General features: G+C 32.9%; 1 long non-coding RNA gene across 1 annotated transcript; it reads left to right on the top strand.

The window, feature by feature from the left end:
* Positions 1-6,960: 6,960 nt before the first annotated feature.
* LOC141483710 (uncharacterized) lies at positions 6,961-9,316 on the top strand. Its single transcript, XR_012466238.1, has 3 exons — positions 6,961-7,449; positions 7,547-7,695; positions 9,183-9,316. It is a non-coding gene; the product is annotated as an uncharacterized lncRNA (long non-coding RNA).
* The last annotated feature ends 1,985 nt before the right edge of the window (positions 9,317-11,301 follow it).

Genomic DNA, 11,301 nt, shown 5'->3' with positions numbered 1-11,301 from the left:
TGTCTATCACCTTATTAGATCGCTCTGCACCGCATGCCCATGTAACAGTGGCGGCCAGCCACAGTGGATATATATATATATATATATATATATATATATATATATATATATATATATATATATATATATATATATATATATATATACCGGGTGTCCCACATTTTATGTGACAGGCAATATCTGGTTTGTTGAAGGAGATACACAAAAATGTTTCATACAAAAGTTTTAGGAGTTCACGAGAGCTATATTTTGATATAATTTTTAAATATACAGGGTGTTTGGTGTAGGTGCTACAGACCAAAATTCCATTTTTAAAAATAGAATGCCCTGTATATCATTACATATTCAGATGCTACGTTAAATTCTGATATCATTTCATGTTTGGTTTTTGAAATTCGGTTACGGCGTTGTTGAGTTATTGCTTAAAATGTAAAGTCTTGAGAACGACTATTATTTTTAAAAATATCTCATACAAAATATCAAATACAATAATTAATAACAATGTAAATAATATAACTTGATAAATCATTTCATAGGAATGGTAGGTACCTAGAAATAAGTCATAAAAATTGTTCAAAGTGATGCCCATTAGATATTATACAGGCTCTCTCGTACAAGTCGCTCTTATAATATCAGGCGTAATATCACTGCACGCTAGTCGAATTTTCATTTTCAGATCATCCACATTCAAAGGGGGAGTAGTGAAAACAATATCTTTTAAATAACCCCATAGAAAAAAATCAAGCGGTGATAAATCTGGGGAATGAGCCGGCCACCGAATTGGACCCTTATTACCAATCCATCTATTTGGGTACGTTCTATCCAGATATTCAGTAACAACCTGTGAATTGTGAGGAGGAGCACCATCTTGTTGCCACCAAATTCCTTGTCGTTCTGCTATGGGAATATCTTCCATCAACTGGATCAAATCATTTTCTAGAAAATGTAAATATCGCAAACCATTGAGATTTTCATTGAAAATGAATGAAAAATGATGCGGCCATTGAACAATCCACACCATACATTAATACCCCAAGTAGTTTGAAAATTACTTTCGCGGACCCAGTGGGGATTTTCTTGAGACCAATAGTGACTGTTATGTCGATTCACAACTCCATTATTGTGGAATAGCGATTCATCGCTCCACAAAATTTGACTGAATATGTTAGGACTTTCATGTAATATTACCTGAATACAAGCAATGAATTCAAGTCGTCGTTCAAAGTCCGTGAGTTTCAAACCTTGTACCAACTGAATTTTGAATGGGTGGTATTTATTTTCTTTCAGAATTCTCTGTACATTAGATTTACTCACACCGACTTCTTCTGCAAGAGTACGGATAGAAACATGTGGATGAATAATAATATAAGCTAACACATTGATCTCTAAATATTCAGTTCTAACAGATCTCGTATGATGACGATGCTTTATAGTAGAAGAAAATGACCCAGTTCGCAATTTTTCTACAACTCTCGAAAAAGTCATTCGTGACGGAATGGGTCTGTCTGGAAAACGTTCTTGGTATAGACGTTGTGCTTGACGGCAGTTTTTCTGACATTCCCCAAAAATTAATAACATATCAATGCAATCACTTGGACTAAACGCGAAAGGCATACTGGAGTTTTCGCACAAAGAACACAGTTACTGTTTTGCAAAGAATCACTGAATCGAACTGACAAGTAGATACAATTCAACAACATTTGTTACTATGGCATCAACAAGCATAAGCTACTTGATGAAATTGTGCAATATAAAGCAATTCACCCTCAAGTTAGTCACATTCTCAAAAATTTCAATATTATATTCAACTGATATCGATATCGTATCGTAGAGGTGAGAATAATGGTTTGTATTCAGTAGTAGTCTAGTTCAATTTAATAAAAGATATAGACTGGATTCGTGTACGAGTAAATAAGTTTTTTTGAAACTTTATATTTAAGGAAAAGTGCAATAACTCAACAACGACGTAACCGAATTTCAAAAACCAAACATGAAATGATATCAGAATTTAACGTAGCATCTGAATATGTAATGATATACAGGGCGTTCTATTTTAAAAAATGGAATTTTGGTCTGTAGCACCTACAGCAAACACCCTGTATATTTAAAAATTATATCAAAATATAGCTCTCATGAACTCCTAAAACTTCTGTATGAAACATTTTTGTGTATCTCCTTCAACAAACCAGATATTGCCTGTCACATAAAATGTGGGAACATATATATATATATATATATATATATATATATATATATATATATATATATATATATATATATATATATATATACAGTGTGTCAATTTGAAAACTTCCCACCCTCAATATCTCCCTTCCAGTACATAATATGAAAAAATGGTCAGACAGGTCAACTTTATTTGCAAGGGGGACACTCTGAATGAATATTTTCAACCCTCGGGGTTCAACCCCCTAGGAGGGGTGGATGTTACCCTCAGAATTTCAAATGGAAAGGGGGGTCAAGTGGCACATCATTTTGAAGGGCATTCAATTCTCTTGCCAATGATACCTTTTTCATTAGTTTTTGATGAGCAGTTTTTGAACAATAACGTTCCAAACGAACGGTGATTAGAAGTGAATAAGAATAAATGATTAAAACTCGCCCGCACTAGATGTTTGGTATTCAGGTTGGTATTCAAAACAAATGATTGTAATGGACTATTGGAAAAGGTGAGCATCGTACTAGGTAGCATCGTTCCAACCCTTGAGTAATATTCGAATTCGTGGATGTGAGAGGAATGTAGAACTACTTAGTTAACGAAATACGCATCGAGTGCAAACAAAAAATACTAAATTGCAAAAAACAAATTTCAACCATCTTGTTACGCTTTATCTGATAATATGTTCAAAATGTTGTCCATTCTGCTCTAAACAGTAATACAGTCTGTTTTCGAACTCCTCTCGAACATTTTGGAAAACTTCACCACTAATTGACCGGCATGCTGCTGTAATTCGTCCTTTGAGGTCATCCATATCAGTGGGCTGTGTTTTATAAACGACAGATTTGAGATATCCCCAAAGAAAAAAATCTAATGGAGTCAAATCCGGTGATCTCGGTGGCCACTCAATTGATCCCCTTCTGCCAATCCATCTCTCCCGGAATCGCTCGTTCAACCATTGTCGGACGGGGCGAAAATAATGAGGTGGCGCACCGTCCTGTTGGAAATGTAACAAATCTTCCTGCAACAGTAAATTACCGTGTGCATCAATTTGAGTTTCGAGCTCGTGAGTTATAAGTGGATCGATAGGTGCTTGAAGCATATCTAGGTACAGATCACCATTCAAGTTTTCTTCAAAAAATAAAGGTCCGATAATGGCATTTCCAAGAATACCAGCCCAAACATTAACTTTTTGTGGGTGTTGTGTATGTCCTTCTCGAAAATTGTGAGGGTTTTCGTCACTCCAATAGCGACAATTTTGCCTATTAACATTGCCATTCAGGAAAAATGAACATTCATCACTGAAACAGATATTGAACAGAAGATTAGGTAAAGCATTGATTCGAAGAGTCATGATTTCACAGAATTCTATTCTTCTGTCATAATCATCCTCATGGAGCTCGTGGAGAATCTGCATTTTATATGGATGAAATTTGTGCATTTTCAGTGCTTTCCTTGCAGTCTCGTGTGACATTCCCGTATGTTCTGCTACTGATCGTAAGGAGCTAGTCGGCTCTGCAGCAAATGTTCCCAACACCTCAATTTGAGCATCCTCATTCAGTACTCTGGGGTTATTCCTTTTTTTATTCTTCACCGAACCAGTTTCGGAAAACTTTGTCACCAAATCAAGCACATACCGGTGACTTATATTAAGATTTGGATTTCTTTCATTAAAAAGAGATGCCGCCCTTCGTGCGCACTTGCCCACCTCTCCATAAATAAAAATTATTTCAATTCGGTCTTGGATAGTGTAAACCATTCTTACAATTTATACACTTTCTAAGGTATCGCTGATCAGCTCAACAAATGAAACTGAAATGATAGTACTACCAAATGGCTTGAATGCGATGAACACCTTTTTTGCTCAAAAAACGATACTTTTTATAGCAGAAGTAACAAAAAAGGGATAAGAGTTTTAAATCCGATAATAAACCCAAATGAAAGTCACCGAAATCAGATAACTAATTAATGTAAATTTTTTGAGGCTTGTCTAATTTTACCCCTGATGGAAAGTTGAAAAGCTGACCCGTCATCACAAGTTTTACTTATAAGAGAGTCAATAAATTGTATTTCTTTGCATACTAACTTGATAACCAGGCATTTTAGTATAGGCCAATTCTAATTACTTCTATTAGTTTAGAACTACATTTTCGGATACTGCTGATCGGAAAATAATAAATGAGGGCACCGTCGGCAAGCGAATTGAATGCCCTTCAAAATGATGTGCCACTTGACCCCCCTTTCCATTTGAAATTCTGAGGGTAACATCCACCCCTCCTAGGGGGTTGAACCCCGAGGGTTGAAAATATTCATTCAGAGTGTCCCCCTTGCAAATAAAGTTGACCTGTCTGACCATTTTTTCATATTATGTACTGGAAGGGAGATATTGAGGGTATATATATATATATATATATATATATATATATATATATATATATATATATATATATATATATATATATATATATATATATAAGGAGGTGTTATCGAGTGTCTATGATTTAATTCAAAAAGGAAAGGATTAGTCGGAACAGCACTCAAGAAAAATTATTGGCAAACCGCGGTAACGTGTTTCTGGCTATTGGCCTCATCAGCGCGGTGTAGCCAAGTGCAGAGATGGGCAGCACTTGGTTGTCAAAAACGAAAAAACAGCACAAAACGAACGGAGTCACCAACAGGAGCCCACCGCACATTTGTGATTTCAATTAGGAGACCTAGAATTTCTAGGATATCATAACATCACCATGGAAGCAGCTACAGCTACCTGCGTGACTTCCGAGTCCAGGATATAAATATATATATATATATATATATATATATATATATATATATATGAAAATCAAAAAATAAATAGATAAGTACTCCTTGATCATTCCCATATTGATTTCAATTTAAGAGCCACCGGTATACATCTGTTTCAGCCTATTGGGCATCGTCAGTACCGTCAGTATATATATATATATATATATATATATATATATATATATATATATATATATATATATATTTCAATATTAAATTATACAAAAAGGATTTGAAGCTTTATATCTTCTATTAATTATCTGCGAGCGCTTTCGACAGTTGGTAGTACTGTCATCTTCTGGCACTCCTCAAACTGAACTGGTCATCCTGTTATCTCGCGCTCTCGCGCTCGCAGATAATTAATAGAAGATAAAAAATAACGATAAATGAAAATTTTTTCAAATTATTCCATTGGCAATCTTAAGAAGCTGAATGAACAGATATTCTTTATGATTGCTCAACTTCAGTAATACTTTTCTTTCTAAGCTGATGACAGTTATTAGGAAGTGTATTACTCATAATTTGAGGAGAAGGGAAACATGGAAAGTTGACTGAAATGATAGGTTATATTTGGATTTAAAAAAAAACAATTGAAGCACAAAACCAACTTATAACATATTCAAAACTAATTATCAAACTATCAAAAAAAAACATTTATTTGAAGTATATTAAAAAGAAGGAAAAACTGTAATTTTACTGGATGAAACAGCTATTAAATTCTCTCATTATTGGAAAACAAAAGAAAAATACACTTTTCTGCTAATTATCACAACATATTTTCAAAACTTGAACAATTCAACTTTTCGTATCATAAAATTAGTTTCACAGGCCCTTTATGAAGAATGGAGCCCCCGAGAACGAGAGAGGCGCCTCCACCACGTGTCGCAACTCAGTTCTCGCTTGGCTATTAACGAGAGGATTTTTATTTGCTGTTTCACCCGCTCATTTATTCATCCCAAATAATGAAAGAACTCATTTTAAACTTAATAAAATATTTATTGTGAAAGAAACGGAAAAATACTTTAAATAAACTCACACTCAATGTTAATAAAAAAAATACATTAAAATAATCAAAAAACTTACATTACACTGCCACCCAGCAGGATTGAAGAAAAGGAGATGTGCTGCATTTCTGATGACCCAATCGATACGTAAATGAATACTGTCTGTTGACTGTTAACTGTTAACTCTTGACCTCCCTCAATATTTATAAAGAATTATACGCTGACATTGCGACTTTGATCCGGTCACTGTACTGAGGTAAAATGCACAGCATGCAATCTGTGCCAAGTTTGCATATTTGGAGATTGTTTTATATTCCATATCCTGTGATCGGATCAATTTCGATGTCTATGAACTTGAAATATCAAAAGATGGAGTTCTGAATACTGAGTGTTCTTGTGTTAAAATATTGAAGTGAGGTTGGAATATCTTTCAATTCATATATTTACTCAAATGAATCTGAATTATTTCATGTTTATTTCCTATATTTGACACATCTCCCCTCCACGTTAAAGCTGGCCCCCAGCTTTCTGGGTGGTAATGAAAAACAAAAAAAACAAATTGAAATTCAAATGAAAACTCACAACTCAATAAAAATATTTTCAATAATAAAAAACAATGGGTTTAAAATATGATCATAAACATAAATTACAAACTACATGTCCTATAAAAGTTAGAAAAAACTATATTGTCCAATTGATTCTGCAACTATGAGTTCCCACACTAATATTGTCATAGTCCGGCACTGAACTTTATCTGTCTTTGTGTCACTCCACCAATCTGTCCGCACATCGTTCCGTGTCTTGGTTCTGATACTGTTTTGGTTGACGGCTGCTCGGCTACCACAACTCAACTGGATGGAAACATTGGCAACGTAACACTGGACTGAATTGGACTGGACTATAATTACGTATTACGTTGTGCTTTGCGTTTTCTCGTATTACCAGAACATGTTTTTATGGTTTCCGTGAAATGTATTTGTCATTCTGTTCCATGCCTATTCTCTCAATTGTGTATAGAGAAGTAGAGTTACGATTTGACATGACATATGACATACATATAATTTGACGAATATGAGAATATTCAGCGCCATTTTTCGTTCAATGAAGTGATTTTGTTTTTACACTTTGAAATATATTTATATCTGTGTGTTCATCGTGTAATAGTGTGATCGAGTTATTAGCGGCCCTGGATTATAGAAATTACCCCTTCGAGAGCTTTTGGGAAACTTCAAACATCATCGTCTGTTGTGTCAGCATTTATGAAACTAGCGTCGTTCTCATAAATTACTTGCGAAATATTTTCTGTAGGCTGCTTGGGATTTGGATTATCCTGGTACTCAACGGTATGATGGTGATTCTGAATTGTTTTGAGTATTACAATTTTATTCACATAATATGTCTGTGGATGATGTCTGCCCACACAGGAACTGTTTATCAGCTACTCAGAACAACTGGTAACGCAACAACGTAAGTATTTGTTTCTGGTTGAATATGGCACTAGTGACTGCGATATTCCTATAGTCCATTCATTTGAGCCATGATGTTCAACTTAATGTTTCCCTAGGTCATCGTGCTGTCTGTGGTACGATCTGCTGAATGTCCTGGAGTGGAAAACCGTAACAGGGGTGATGGAGTAGTGGAGTAGTGACTGCCTCGAAGTGCCTTGGGGTGTGGTGTTGCCTCGATTGCATGAAACAAGAGAGAAATTCGGCAGTAAGTTCTTTCATGATATACTTTTATTCTTATAGCTAGGTTATGTTACTATTAAATTCGATAATAAAAAAAAAATCAACAAAAATCACTGCATTCTATAGTTAACAATCATTTGACAGTTTAATCTAATTCGTTAAGAGTACATATAATATACTTTTAAGTTAATTTGACAATAAATAGCAAATAGCTTACAGACTTTCTTTTTCAACTTTGAAACATACTTTTTGATTTATGCTTGAGCATACTTTCAAAATTCATTGGTTCTTTATGACACACCCATTTTAACATTAATTTCTTTTGTACAATTTTTTACTGATTCCTTACAGTCATTATCACCTGCCTATTCAATTGTCACCTCATGTGATATACATTTCACTGAATAATAGGAAATTGAAAATAGCAATAGCAATTTATTTTCTTTTCAATGAAAATAAACAGCTATTGGAAATATTTATCGAAAACAACTACTTTCCTGGCTAGTACCAACGACGAATATTGAATTATATCTGATGAATATATATATTAGAAACCACATGAAAATTGCATCTCTCAGATTTTGCATATATCATTATTCTCTTTATACTCTTTCACCTTTTTTCATAATTACCATGACGTAGTAACTTTCTACATCTTGAAACATCATATTTGTCTTTTCTTAAGACAACTTTCTGTGTCGTACTTTCTACAACATCGTACCTGTCTTTCCTCCGAAGACCTCATGTATGCGCATTTCATTTCATGCCTCATACAAAATTCATATTATAATCATCATCATTTCTCATGAACATCTAACATATTTTACACACCTTCAAAAATGAAAAATTTCATGCTGTTTTGGGAGCGTCCTCCACAGTCTGCCTTTTCATCTTGTGTGTATAGTCTACCTATATAAATGATTCTTCTTCAATACATAATCATCAATTCTCACCTTTTCAATATATCTATACGCTTCTTTTATTTCTCATAATATTACAAACTTCACTGTTTGTAGATCATCAGTCTGAGATGCTACTTCCTATTACTTTCCATACAAAATAAAAAAATAAAACTATGTGGTGACATTGAATTGTTTGTACTACTTCTGGCAAGAGGGTGTGTCAATAATGCATTCATTATTATTATGTTTCTTTTCTTATGTAATTACTGCTTATTTTTCCTTAGTTAATTGTATGTGAAATTTTATTTGAAAAATGCAACTGAAAAAATATTTTGTATCTGCATTTTCATTTAATTACTATTCTCTAATTATTATACCCTAATTATTCTGGATTCTTATATGTTTAAAAGTGTATATTGCAATTCGAGTCAAGATACTCATTCATAAAACAATTCAGATTTCTGAAATTTTTTTGTATAACACATACTTAACTAGATGAATTAATTTTTGTTTAATATTATATGTACTCTGGACATTATTAACTGAACATTTTCATGAAGGATTACATGCATTTACAGAGTATAGTTCAACAAGTTTCATTTTGTTTTAGGCGTGGCGCTTAAGATTATGCAAAAAATAGTGAACAATAGTATTTGAGGAAAACACTTTTTGTGAAAGAGAGGTAAGTATGCTTGAAGTGTAACACTGCCATGTAAAACATGTTTTAATAAAATTTTTGAAGACCATCATCTTTTACTACCTCTTGATATCAGTCTCGCAATCACTATTTATAGCAAATGAATTGTTACTCTTCAAACTCAAAGAAAAAAAAGTTTGAATATTTGCCGGTTATATTAAAATGAAACTATTTCCAGAATTTACTAAAAATAGTAAATCTGAGGGACTTTTTGAATATTTTACGTTGCGCTGTATCGAAAACAACATTATAAACCAATCGACACGGGTTCATATTTATACTGTATTTCAAAAATGAGGATTTTTTCATGTTGGCGATCATGATGGCGTTCTTTATCTCAACAGTTTTCAAAAAGTTAATAAAACTCAAAAATGGACCTTTTTCTTGTGTCAATATTCTCATTGATTAAATTAAATGTATTAATTACTTAATAGCTGATATTGATGACTACTATAATTTTTTTCGAGTCATTACCAATAAAATGTTGAAGGATGATTGGGAATAAGGAATATCTTATGAATCCAACTAATTGATACTATGATACACATTCCCAAGCTGATGAAACAGATATTGGTAGGTGTATCATTTATTTTTCAAAAAGTCAGATACGTAGGCAAAATTTCGAAATCATGTAATGGGTAATCGTACGGAGCTGGATGAATAGATATTCCATACGTTTAGCCAATCTCAACAGTACAGTTCCAAGCTGATGAAACAGATATTGGAAAATGTACCGCTCATACTTTCGAAATTTACAGACGATAAATGAAAATTTTTTCAAATTATTCCATTGGCAATCTTAAGAAGCTGAATGAACAGATATTCTTTATGATTGCTCAACTTCAGTAATACTTTTCTTTCTAAGCTGATGACAGTTATTAGGAAGTGTATTACTCATAATTTGAGGAGAAGGGAAACATGGAAAGTTGACTGAAATGATAGGTTATATTTGGATTTAAAAAAAAACAATTGAAGCACAAAACCAACTTATAACATATTCAAAACTAATTATCAAACTATCAAAAAAAAACATTTATTTGAAGTATATTAAAAAGAAGGAAAAACTGTAATTTTACTGGATGAAACAGCTATTAAATTCTCTCATTATTGGAAAACAAAAGAAAAATACACTTTTCTGCTAATTATCACAACATATTTTCAAAACTTGAACAATTCAACTTTTTGTATCATAAAATTAGTTTCACAGGCCCATTATGAAGAATGGAGCCCCCGAGAACGAGAGAGGCGCCTCCACCACGTGTCGCAACTCAGTTCTCGCTTGGCTATTAACGAGAGGATTTTTATTTGCTGTTTCACCCGCTCATTTATTCATCCCAAATAATGAAAGAACTCATTTAAAACTTAATAAAATATTTATTGTGAAAGAAACGGAAAAATACTTTAAATAAACTCACACTCAATGTTAATAAAAAAAATACATTAAAATAATCAAAAAACTTACATTACACTGCCACCCAGCAGGATTGAAGAAAAGGAGATGTGCTGCATTTCTGATGACCCAATCGATACGTAAATGAATACTGTCTGTTGACTGTTAACTGTTAACTCTGATCCATGATCTTGACCTCCCTCAATATTTATAAAGAATTATACGCTGACATTGCGACTTTGATCCGGTCACTGTACTGAGGTAAAATGCACAGCATGCAATCTGTGCCAAGTTTGCATATTTGGAGATTGTTTTATATTCCATATCCTGTGATCGGATCAATTTCGATGTCTATGAACTTGAAATATCAAAAGATGGAATTCTGAATACTGAGTGTTCTTGTGTTAAAATATTGAAGTGAGGTTGGAATATCTTTCAATTCATATATTTACTCAAATGAATCTGAATTATTTCATGTTTATTTCCTATATTTGACAATATATATATATATATATATATATATATATATATATATATATATATATATATATATATATATATATATATATATATATATATATATATATATATATATATATATATATAAATCCTTCTATCGTTGAAGCGTCCAGACAAAAATGC

Source organism: Leptinotarsa decemlineata, unplaced genomic scaffold (assembly GCF_025532065.1).
Source record: "Leptinotarsa decemlineata unplaced genomic scaffold, Ldec_3_MD MMD2_tig00003902_RagTag_RagTag, whole genome shotgun sequence".
In the NCBI taxonomy this organism is placed as follows: domain Eukaryota; kingdom Metazoa; phylum Arthropoda; class Insecta; order Coleoptera; family Chrysomelidae; genus Leptinotarsa; species Leptinotarsa decemlineata.
Note: the sequence above shows the minus strand (reverse complement) of the source record. Positions and strands in the feature narration are given on the sequence as shown.